The 12,447-nt window shown below is 36.3% G+C and overlaps 1 long non-coding RNA gene across 1 annotated transcript; it reads right to left on the bottom strand.

Annotated features, from left to right (window-relative positions):
* Positions 1-1,711: 1,711 nt before the first annotated feature.
* LOC117664381 (uncharacterized) lies at positions 1,712-11,823 on the bottom strand. The gene is made up of 3 exons (XR_004591020.3): positions 11,572-11,823; positions 7,708-7,927; positions 1,712-1,935 (listed from the first exon to the last, which is right to left on the bottom strand). It is a non-coding gene; the product is annotated as an uncharacterized LOC117664381 (long non-coding RNA).
* Positions 11,824-12,447: the final 624 nt, after the last annotated feature.

Raw genomic sequence — 12,447 nt, 5'->3', positions numbered from 1 at the left:
AAAGGATACGAATAAAAGAAAACATTAGGACAGGGACAGTAGGCATGCTGGTACGCTTATGCACGCCCCTTACAGACCTCTTAGGAATGGGATGAGGTCTACAGCAGAGTTTTGGGGATTTGGGGAAGAAACCACAGAGTCATGTAGTGTATTCCAGGCGTAGACAACTGTGTTACCGAAGTCATATTTTCTGCAGTCTTGTTTGGATCGATGAGTTTGTATCTATTGTGTGCTCTTGTATTGTTTTGGTTGAAGCTGAAGTATTCATTGGCTGGTAGAACATTGTAGCAGATGATTTTATGTACTATGCTTAGGTCAGACCGAAGACGGCTCATCCCTGGGAAAGAAAAAGGGCTGAAAAAGAAGATCAACATAAACCTGTCTGTTTCTTCTAGGTGCAAGTGTCTGTTCCATGATCTGTTACCTAACTCAAAGAACTGACTGCTTTGGAAGAACCCCCACCAATGCCACCACTGCTATCTGCCCATTGGACTCTGCATTTTCACAGTCATTTTGCTGTAGATACTTCTTTGCACAACTATAATCTTCATTGGAGGAAGATTCAGAATTGTGAATTTTGACCCCATGTAAAAAATGCAGGCTTCCAAAAGGTTAATATTTCCACTGTTATACAGAATTTGTAATTTACTGAATTCAAGGATTTATTTGTTTCAAAATAAGGACAATATTAGTTTCTATAGTAGCCAAAAATCAGAAAGAACTTGGCATCCTTTTCAGACTAACACATTTTTATTAAAAAGCTTTCATGAATTATATCTCACTTCTTCAGATGCAGCACAATCTTCATTATCCTGAACCCCCCAAGAACAAACTCTGATATAGAACTGATTGTTTCTTTTATTTTGGTGTTACCTCCATCTTTAAATTCTATTCTATGCCATCTGATTGGTATCAGCAAGGCTGTCTCATTTTTTTTGCAAAAGAGAAGAGTCTGCAAGTTTTCATCTCCTTTGCTCTCCCACTGTCCCCTTTACACTCAGTCGTAATCAACTTTAACTTAAAATAAAAGGAAGTTGCACAGACTGCTGAACAAATTGAGCAGCCAATTTGAATTTCATAAAACAAGCTCTGACTTATAACAGGGGCAGCACCTACACAGCAATACAAAGGTCCCTTCCACCCCATTTTCCTCACTCCCATATGTTCAGAGGAAAGATTGGGGGCATTTTCTGCCAGTAGATGATGATGGGGGTGAGAACAGAAGAGATTCTGCCATTTGCTGACCTGAAATACCCATGTTTCTCTGTATACAAGCATCAGTGCTGACCAAGTTTCACACAGTAATAGTAGGCTGTCAAGACAATACTGGACTTTTCATAGCAACGTATTTTCCTGCCAACTCAAAGACAACAAGGAAGCATAGGAGGAGCTGTGAGAATGAATTATTGAAGTTCTAACAGCCTGAATGCATATTCCAAAGCAATTTCTAAAAGTGTATCAAAGACTGACGTGCATGATAATGTCAAGGCGTTTCCCCAGACTCTTTCTGTTGTTCATAAACTTTCCAATCCATCTTGCATACTTCTAGTAGCACCAGATATCTCCCTAATGGATGGTATTTCAAGGTCAGTTCCTGTTTAAAATGTAGCATATCTTTATGCCATGGAATCAAGATGGCATTTAATTCTTTGGAATGAAGATCATCTGAATATCAAACCACAATCCCTAAAGGTGATAGATATGCTGAAGCTCCTGATAACAGCATGTTTATTTAGAATAAGTAAAGGTAGCCAAATATGTGTATTTTTGTTATTAAATAAATGAATCATTTTTTTTCAGTAAAGAATACTGTGGAAAAAGTCTTCCTAGCTAATTAAAAACCCAGATGAATTTCCCAGTAGATGTTAAAGGATTTGACTCTCTGACCTCTACAGCAGCATAGCAGGGTAACTCCAGAGATTCCAGGATGCAGTCCTGAAACAATGGGAAAATTATTATGGGCTGTACCTGTATTTCTCCAAATCTAGCTCTCAAAAGCCAGACTGGCTTTTCAGACCTATTAAAGATTTAACAGCTGTAATCAACTTCTATAAAAGATATTTTAAGAAGTTTCAATAGACTGTCTGCAAATCACAACTAGACTGTCAGTTTTCTCAACCTAGGCAACTCTAGACTGGGGAATGCTGAATTTGAACTCCCAGCATTCCCCAGACTGCATACTAGAAAAGATTCTAGATTGCTAGATTATACAAATTATATAAAGAGTTTTCAACCCGGTGGAAAACATTGTATTAGGGCTGTCCTAATCAAAGATGGATTTGTGGATGCAGACAATCCTGTATATTCCTGAATATACAGAATCTATATGGATACTCATTCAAAATAATGGAAACTGCCAATGATGTAAATGAAACAGAAGGAAATGGGACTTAAAACTTCCACAAGGTATTCTGTGTTGGTTTCTATGTGATTCACTACATTCCTGGAAAAAGAAATAAGTGCCCAGAAACACTGGAGTCATTTCAGCTAGGTTCTGCAGCATAATCCATCAGTGTTCTTCAGAAGTAGAATCTTATACTGAGTGCCATATATTTTGAATGGAAATGTCTGCTAAACATTTATATTAAGGCAATCAAATAACGAAAAGAGAGTTGATTAGCCAAATGTTTTAACCAATTGATCCATTCTATTTACATTTCTATATTGTTCTCCTCAGATTTTGATGGAGATAAATGTTACTCTCCATTGTGAAAGGAAAAACCATCTGTAACAATTTGTCAGCAATTCCCTTTTCCAGTAATAACTATGAAGAAATATTCCAAGTAATATATGTGCCTTTAACTAATAGCCTTACTAATTGGAATACTGAGCTACACTGCTTAATCCAATAAATTTTTGACTAATCTATCAATTAACACTATTTTTAACAAAACATATGCAGATACACAATAGAAGATACTGTTTTAAATGCATCAAAATAGCTTAATAATATTTTCATTCCAATGCCTCCAAAGAAATTTGACAATAAAATCACTGTAAACAATTTAAATAATTTCTCATCTAGTTCAAAACTGAAACAAAATGCCACTAAACAACACAGTTTTGATAAACTCTATTAAATGAATTCTTCTTGGGAAGAGGGGGGAGGGAAGGAAAGTATAGAGGTTTGCAGCTCAGCCAGAGTTTCTGTGTAAGAGAGAGAGAGAGAGATCTGTTTGAATTTCTAATGAGCCCATTAAAAAATTTCTATTTTAACCTCATGTTACTTTTGCTGTTTCTCATCTGACATAATTCAAAGAGCTGTAATACAGCAATCCTGAAGTGAAAAAGGCTAGAAACGAGGAAGTAGAAAAAGACTGGTGAATTATTCAAGATATGAGAATGATTAAATACCATAGACCTAGGTATCTGCCTATTATCTCTCTCTCTCTCTCTCTCTCTCTCTCTCTCTCTGTGTGTGTGTGTGTGTGTGTGTATGTATAGGTATATGTATATATATGTATATGTGTGTGTGTATATGTATATGTGTATGTATATATATAGAGAGAGAGGGGGGGGAGGGAGAGACCATGGACATTGCAGGTGGAAGTTCAAAAGGCAAGATGATAACCACAGCCAAAGCCCCAACCATTTGCTCACTGTTTTGCCTTTCATCTTGACTTTTTTTCCCACCTTCCTCTCCCCAGATGCTCCTAAGACAAAGAGATGTTCTCCGGCATCCAGTATCCTATCACCAGCAACAAATATCATGCTTTAGAAGAGAATGGAAGAGGCCATGCAGTAATTAGGAAATAACCTTTGTCTAGCTGTTCATTCTAGCATTGCAAAAATTATAGCACACTGATAAAATGTGGGAGGGATGGCACTCAACCATTTTCTAGCCAAAAGTAATACTGCTTAATTTTTCAGTGGGCTAAAAAAAGGCTGCAAAATCTAAAAATAAATACAACTAATAAGATTACTTCCTATGTATTTATGTAAGTTTCCCCTATCATCATATCAAAAATTTCTGTTCAGGGCGGCTTTTGACAAGATAGCATACCTTCTGCATCTCAGATTTTAGAAGGCTGGTCACTCAGCCTCAGTTATACACCATTGCAAGGTAGTGCAAGAAATATATGGTGACAAAAAAGACCAGCACCTTCACCATAGTTGTGAATAAGCCATAGCTCCAGAATATCAGTGCCTGAAGCTAGCAATGTCTACTAAGCAGAAAGTGTGCTCTGAAGTAAAAGCAGGTGAAGGGTTGGAGAAGAAGCTGAAGGAGATGTCAGAAGATCAATGAGAATACAGCTGGAAGGGACCTTGGAGGTCTTCCAGTCCAAACCCCTACTCACGCAGGAGACGTATCAACTCTATACCAAGACTAAGAGAAGCCTGCAGAAAAAGCACCCATTGGATTATCCTTATCAGGCCTGTATTTATTTATTGGTTCGATTTATATGCCGCCCTTCTCATAAGACTCAGGGCAGCTTACAATGCTTTAAGCAATAAACAAACTCCTTCACATTTTATTGCTGCCTGGCCAGGACTCGCTCATTGCCAGAGCAGAGAAGAGAACTGGGTCCTCACATTGGAAACCTTTATTCAGAGGGAAATTGCTTATATGCTCATAAACAAGGCTGGACATTTTAATTGAGATTGTTTGTATCAGAGTAGGAGAACAAGCCTCAGACTGTTGCTGCCAAGTCAATTTCCTTCCTTGGTTAAATATTTTATTTGGTGAGTTTCTTTGAATTCTTGGTTTGAACTCCAAAAAGTCTACTTTTTTTTTCAACCCAAGCCCTTAAAATGCTCAAGGGATTGAGGACAATAAACTTCATCAGATACTCTACATCTTTGAAGGGGCCAATGTTTGCTTTCTAGTCAGCTCCCCATCTCTCTGTCTGCAGGGGTATCTGCCCCCAAATGCAAGAAAACAAAGTATGGCAAAGATAACAAAGATAACTGGCGGCCCCCAGGGGGAGAGCCTTCTCTGTGGGGGCACTTGCCATCTGGAACGAGCTCCCCCCAGAGATACGGAGGATCCCGGATTTGCGGACTTTCCACCACGCCCTCAAAACATTCTTATTCCAGCAGGCTGGTATGGCTTAACCTCCCTTTTAATTGCTTTTAAATTTGTTTTATAAATTGGGGTGTTTTAAATCAGGCCAAAGTATTTAATGTATTTTAAATGGTTTTTAACATTTGTATTATGTGTATTTTATCTTTTTGGCTGTTCACTGACCTGAGTCCTTCGGGAGTAGGGCGGTATTTAAATTTAATTATAAATAAATAAATAAATAAACTAGGATCACAGTAGCAGAGACTTTGCTTAAGGCTGCTTTCAACGTCTACTGTATTTGTCCCAAAACATTAACTGTTGCCAGTTGTTCATTTTCTCACCACCCCTAGTATCATCACAATTTTCTGATCTCGCTATGTTTTTTTATCAATATTACACACAAGACCAGAAAAGACAAATCCATTTTAATCATATATTGCAGGCAGCTCAGAAAAGAAGTTTAAAGAAAGGCTGTAATAATCCAATGTGGAATATTCTGTTTTATCACTTGAGTAGTGGAAGATTAAAGAGATTTTTTTTTTCCAGGCCACAGTCAGAATTAAGTAAAGAGGCTTGGGAAATTTTCACACAAATATTACGAAGAAGGTTACTAAGGAAAGAACAATTCCCTATTAAATGTACTTTATGGGCAGTCCCAGACATTCATCAAATCAGACACACACTTCTGAAGCTCTTTTTTGAGGATTCTGCTGATTCACTCATCATAAAATCAACTAAGCTAGGTAGCATGAGAGAAGAATTCCTTCTTGACAGTAGCCCAAGCAATCCAAAGTATTTCACTTTTCAGTTCCAGAATGAACAACTATGTCATGACTCTTTGAAATGAGTCCTTATTAGAAAAAGGGGCCTAAATCACAGCCTCCATCTAATCTAGAAATTGTCAACAACAATAACAACAACAAGCAGGAGTACAGATTTATTCCACCATCAGAGGCAGAAAAGAGAACCAAAATACTAAGCTCTTCCCCCATTTGTCTCAGTACTACACCCTGGCTCTAAAGAGAAAACGTATTGAGTATAAAGATTTACTTGAAAGCAGTATTGCTCTCAGATTGGAAAGCCAACTCTTTCCAATTTTAAGAATCTTAAAAGTGACTACCAGTTCTGACATTATGATGTTTGAATAAGAACAGCATGGACAATGTATTTTATCTTTTTGTTATCTGTGTTATATAATCCATTATTTCTTATTTTCTTCTCTTGGATCATTGGATTATGCCCTCATAAATCATGATAGAAAACATTTAAGGTATCTTTAAATATTTATATTTGTAAGATTATTAAAGGGTTCCACAACTCATGGCTCACACAGGCATTAACCTATCACATGATAATTGTTATCAGGAATTCAGAGGTTTTCTTCAACAGGTGAATTATTTTGATAATTCAAGAGGTGAGATACTTTGAAAATAATTCACTTGTTGAAATCCAACAATTGCAAATTGACTGCAGGAGTGCTTTGTTGTTTCTCTCCATTGTCTCCAACAGGACCAAGACTTTGGTCCTTATCTTTTCACATCAAGGTTGTCAGAAATCAAAACTCACACAGTCGAGGATTCATGATTAAATATCAATATATTTATTTATATTTCATATTTCTAAATAACCCATCTCCTTCAGAGATGAAATTAAATTAAAATTTGCATTATCCAAACTATATTGTGAGTCTAAAGTGGCCTGATATGGGCACACTTTACAAACTACTTCTTTAAATCACAAACTATAGCCTGATACAAGTGTGTGAATCAGTAGTGGGTTTCAAAACCTGTCGCTACCAGTTCGCTCATGGGCGCTCGCATGCTCGCGCATATGCAGAAGCGTCCGGGCGGGTGGGCAGAGCCTCCCACCGCCGCCACTACCAGTTTGACTGAACTGGGGCAAACCGGTAGCAACCCACCACTGGTGTGAATATGCGCATCACTGTGTAATTATGTTCATTATCTCCTAATGCTCTAAACAATTACTTAAGCTGAGGCAAAGTGCAAAGTTGCTGCTATGCACTAAATTGTTTATGTATGTGTGATCAAAATCTTTTAATTTAAAAATATATTTTTCCTGAGTTGATCCTGTTGTACACTCACTGAATTATAAAAATCTTCTTATGGGCATGTAGCTTTCATTCAGAAAAGTTAAGTATGAATGTACAAAGCAATTATCTTTTTTTCTGAAATGATCTTATAAATTGGATAACAGTCACAGATGGAGGAGTAACTCATTCTGTTATCTATAATGATGCCAGCATACAGTACAGTCCCCATACAAATAGTCTAACAATAAGGTTACATACCTTGTCCTTGGAAAATAGTATAACAGGCAATTTTTGTAATAATAGGCCTGAGATAAAATTGCTTTTGCTACATGTTCAGAAGCAATATTGGGCAGATACATATGATTAATGGCTCACAGTTTCTTTACGTAATTGGTGAAAATATTAAGTGATTCCTAAACACTTTGACTTTAATAGAAAATTAACTGAGATGGTGCTTCCAAATGAAGCTACCATTGTATAGTCAGCCTACTTTATTTTTGAGAGCTAAATATAATCTAGTTGTAATTATAAGGCATTTTCCTGTATCTGTTTTTATCACTAAAGAAAAATATTTGGGGATTATGTTGTGATGAAAGATTCAAAATGACTTGGCAGTCCTCTCCTGTCCTGTGGTTTTTGCTAACTCCCTTACCCCCATTTTACTTTATTTGGAAGAGCGATCCTGATCCAGCTTCAGCATTTCCTTCAGATTCTTCCAGAAAGCAAAGGTCTGAATAGTCTAATGTCTGCTCCAATCATTCTGCAGCTACACACCACCATCTGCTGGACTCTTCATTAACACCAACTCTTAGTAACAGTTCTCACAAATATAGTGCTAATTCTGGAATAAGAATCCAACCTGAGATCTGTAACTAAAGGAAACACAGATAAAATAATATTTGAGCATTCAAAACAAAGATGTTCAAACTTTTAGATAAAATAATATTTGAGCATTCAAAACAAAGATGTTCAGACTATTAAACAAATCTTAGGATTTTCCTTTGATGAGACTTGATATGAGTGTAAATTCCCTCTTAAAGAATATACACCTTGCACATTTTACTTTGTTACATTTGAGCAAAGGTAAAACTATAATAACAGATTAATATCATAGACTGATGAAAATATCTTGAATCTGTTTCTCCATACCCTGATATCTTGTTTATCTGATATGCCATGTATTGTATTTGCTTGCTGTTTTACTATCCCCTCTGATAGTCTAAGTAGAATGCCTGACAGCAGATCTAGACAAGATAAAAGCACTGCAAAGGAGGATGCACCAAACATTTTCTAAAAGAGAAATTTGCTTCCAGGTATGTATTTTTTGAACAGATTGCATTTGGAAAAAAGTACACAAGACCTGCAGGCTTGATATATCTCCCTGGCTACCAGTGATAGCTAAGGTAACTTTCTCATCACCTTGCCAATCACTCATATAGAAACACACAGTTTCCTGTCAAATCCTACATGAATGCATAATCTACAATCTTATCCTTACTTTATGATGCCAGATCTAGTTCCAGTATTTATAAATGTAATCTTCCCTTGCCTGGTACATTTCAGATATATGTGGTCAATTCCCCAATAGCCATGGAGAGATGGCATTCCAACACCTCCAGTATGGAGGTGACTGATCTAAGGGCCACTATCGCTATATATTCTCTAGTCATCCTTACAGCATGAAAAAGGCTGCAGAGCCTTCATAATCAAAATTAGACAGGCTAAATGTGCAAAATGGTTGAAAATAGGACCACATGTTCTAACAGCCTTTGACAAGGCTTACTGTGGCAATAGAGCTATGTATCACTGCAACAGACTTACTGTTCTTCCTTTGTGGATTCTTCTTTTTCCAGTGCTACCTTCCAGTGCAACAGACTTATGGTTCTTCCTTTGTGGATTATTATTCTCCCAGTACTACCTGTTTGAACCTATGTAGCTTCAAATGACATGTGCAAACACAAGAGTGGTCTATGCTAGGGCAATGATATATCTCCAAATAGATCCTATTCTCTGTCTGCCATTTGAATTCCTGTAATATAAATCAGAGGCAGGCCTTGTCCAATTGTTTTTCCACACTCTTTGGTTTAAAACAATTCTTCCACAAATGTCTAAGGAAAGATGGATGTTCCTAACCTACAGGGTCAATCTGGGAGAATTTTAGCTAGCAAAGCTGGGAAGAAAAGGATCCTTAACACTCAATTTCTCAACATGTTTTAGGGCAAGTCGAAGCGTAGCAACTCTTGAGACAGCCCCGATGGATTGTCTGTCTACTACAGCAGAGCACAGAATGTTCATTTCAAGAGAAAGTAATGAGATTCACTATAGTCTTTAAACTGGATCAAGCAGGCTTAGATGTATCTGACAAGAATCAAGTACAGAAACAACTAAATCAGTTATGGCTTTTCTTTTCTTTTTTCTTTTTTGGCTTCACAAAAGCTGCTGTAGATAGAAATGGTGTTTCAAGGCAAAACAGACAGATCTGATATTGTTAATTTTTCTGCAAACTATACATTGCCGCTGGTATGTTTATACTATTGAATGAACTGTAGACTATCCTTTATCCCTCCAGCAATCCAACATCTGACCACTGAAATTCAATGACAAAATGGCCAAAATTCAGAGTTTCAAGGGCCTTGAAACATGGATGGAAATTGTTCTGCTCCTGTCTTCTCTAGTCCCGTTCAAATGTTCCAAAAGAAGTTCTCAACATGAGAATTCTTTTAGTAAGCCCCACACTCCATAACACATCATTCAATCGATATCAGAGTCCTTTAGATATCCATGCATGTAGCAACATCTGTGCTATTCATATGACTACCCTAAGAGGCTGACATCATTTGAATGATGTAATGTGAGAAGGCAATATTGGGAGTCTTCATGAAGGGAATATTCCATCTTTTTTGAGCACCTACAAGGGCCAATGATAGAACATCTACTGTAACTGAAAATCAGCATTTAAATATTCAAAGAGAATAAATTCTGGAAGCAATAGAAGATTCTGCTATCTTATTAAATCTCTAGTTCCCAATATAAACATGTCACTAACAGATGTTTTTACCACTGATAGAAGAAATAATTACCTGATTTGTAAGAAACCCTTTAATATAATAACTTATAAATGTTAGAATTATTCTGAAAATAACCTGTCACAGTTGATATCTACTATAAAGCCCTCAAAACAAATTTACAAGTTCTAAGGCAAAGTCAAATGTAACTACTTGATTGCATGATAGCCAAATTCCAACACTATAATTATAGAATCATATCTGCACAGCATACTGATAATATGATTAATGAAAATCAAAACTCAATAATCCAGTATTCCAGATGGGTAAGCTCTCAGTTGCTTAAAATGGATTTCAGATGGGCCATATAATATTTGCTGGTGGTTATTAACCAAACGTGTGTGGATAGGTGTTTATGTTTGTTTATTAGCCTTGAATTTGGCCATGATTGGTTCTACTTGTTTGTTTTTTTATGTTCAGAAGAGACCATTGCTTCAGTTAAAAAATAAACCAAAACGCTAGCTTCCTAAATTATCTTAAGAACCTCTAGCAGAATGAATATCATTCTTCTACCTTCCTTCTCAAGTAATATTTACTACCAGGATTTATCAGGCATGAGTAGATAGATACTATCCATCTTTAAGTGGAGGATATGATTTTGCTTCAGTTATTTCTTTCAGAACTCATTGAGTGTGCAATATTAGAAATTATATATGCTGGTTTTTTCTGAGCCTAGTGCTCTCTAGATACGTTGGGACTAGATTTAACAGAATTTCCAGACAGCATTTTAAATACCATGGGCATTGGCAATCCTGAGTGGAAATTTTGGACATTGTAGATTAGTGAATGTGCTCTACACATGCATGAAAGTTTGGATTTAGACATCACACTAAATCATGGCTCTTTTAATCATTTTTAATAAGCCTTAACTAGCTAAACTAAAGATCAAGATTTCCAATCTACAATAAATCATATTAGATAATCAAGGCAAAATTGATCAAACCTGATTGTAGCTTTGCCTGCAACTATGAACCAAGCCAAAGGTAGATTACCTTACCTAAAAATGTTGTAAGTAACATCCTCAGGAAAAGAAGCCATAGCAATAACATGGAAGGAAAGAACTTGATTAGTATTCAGAGTCTGCATCTAGCTATGCAAACATTATTTGATGAGATTTGGAAATAAATTTTCTAAAAGAAAAATACATTTTTCCCCAGGTTACAAGGCAAAGTAATGACATTCAGATCTGAATAACCTTCAAACAGAGTGTCTGCCCTCCAGGTATCTGCTGGAACTAATAAATGCCCTATTTTAGGTAATGAGAGGAACTTCAGCTATGTAAGAAAAGAAAGGAACACAGATTTTAATAATTCAGAGAGAAACAGTGAAAGAAATCAAATACATTTCATGCAGGAAAAAGCCAGAGTGCTAAATTATGTTCTGTCAGACAATAAACCCATGTGTATGAGTATAAAATATATTTTGAGCTGAACTGAAACAGAATTACTTACCTGAATGCCAACAAATCTCTAGCATCCTGCCTGTGGAAATCACCATATAAACTCAGTGATATTTATTTTTTTACAAGTACTTCTGATTTATTTATATTTGAAAGTTGTACATTTTTACCACTTCATCTTACCCTATTCTGCCACCACAATATCCATTTCCTCCTTAACCTAAAGAAATGTTGCTGCTATAATTCCTTCTAATCATGACATCCAGTGGATTAAAGACTTTCATCAAAATGACAAAAATAGCATTTTGTCATTGTGATGCAGCCTAAGACATCACAATACAGGTTCAGAGGGGGAGGAGCTTTCATCATAGTGTGGCAATGCTGCTTTTATCATTTATCAATTCAAGCAAAAAATCCAGATAACTGAACAAATATCCCAAACCAAGAATAACAGAATAACAGAGTTGGAAGGGATTTTGGAAGTCTTCTTTTCCAACTCTCTGCTAAGACAGGAGACCCTACACCATTTCAGACAAGTGTTTGTCCAATCTCTTCTTAATCTCTTCTTAAAAACCTCCAGTGATGGAGCACCCAAAACTTTTGGAGGCAAGCCGTTCCCCTGATAAATTGTTCTCACTATCAGGAAATTACTCAATTGATTCCCTCTTCTTTATGACAGAATTGTTTCTATTCACAATCATTGTGAATGATTGTTTCTATTCACCTATAATTATAGTGTTGGAATTTGGCTGTCGTGCAATCAAGTAGTTACATTTGACTTTGCCTTAGAACTTGTAAATTTGTTTTGAGGGCTTTATAGTAGATATCAATTGTGACAGGTTATTTTCAGAATAATTCTAACATTTAGAGATTATTATATTAAAGGGTTTCTTACAAATCAGGTAATTATTTTTCTATCAGTGATAAA

The sequence above is a fragment of the Pantherophis guttatus genome, chromosome 3 (genome assembly GCF_059756535.1).
Source record: "Pantherophis guttatus breed Tessera chromosome 3, ASM5975653v1, whole genome shotgun sequence".
Lineage (NCBI taxonomy): Eukaryota > Metazoa > Chordata > Lepidosauria > Squamata > Colubridae > Pantherophis > Pantherophis guttatus.
This window is presented reverse-complemented; position numbering and strand designations above follow the sequence as displayed.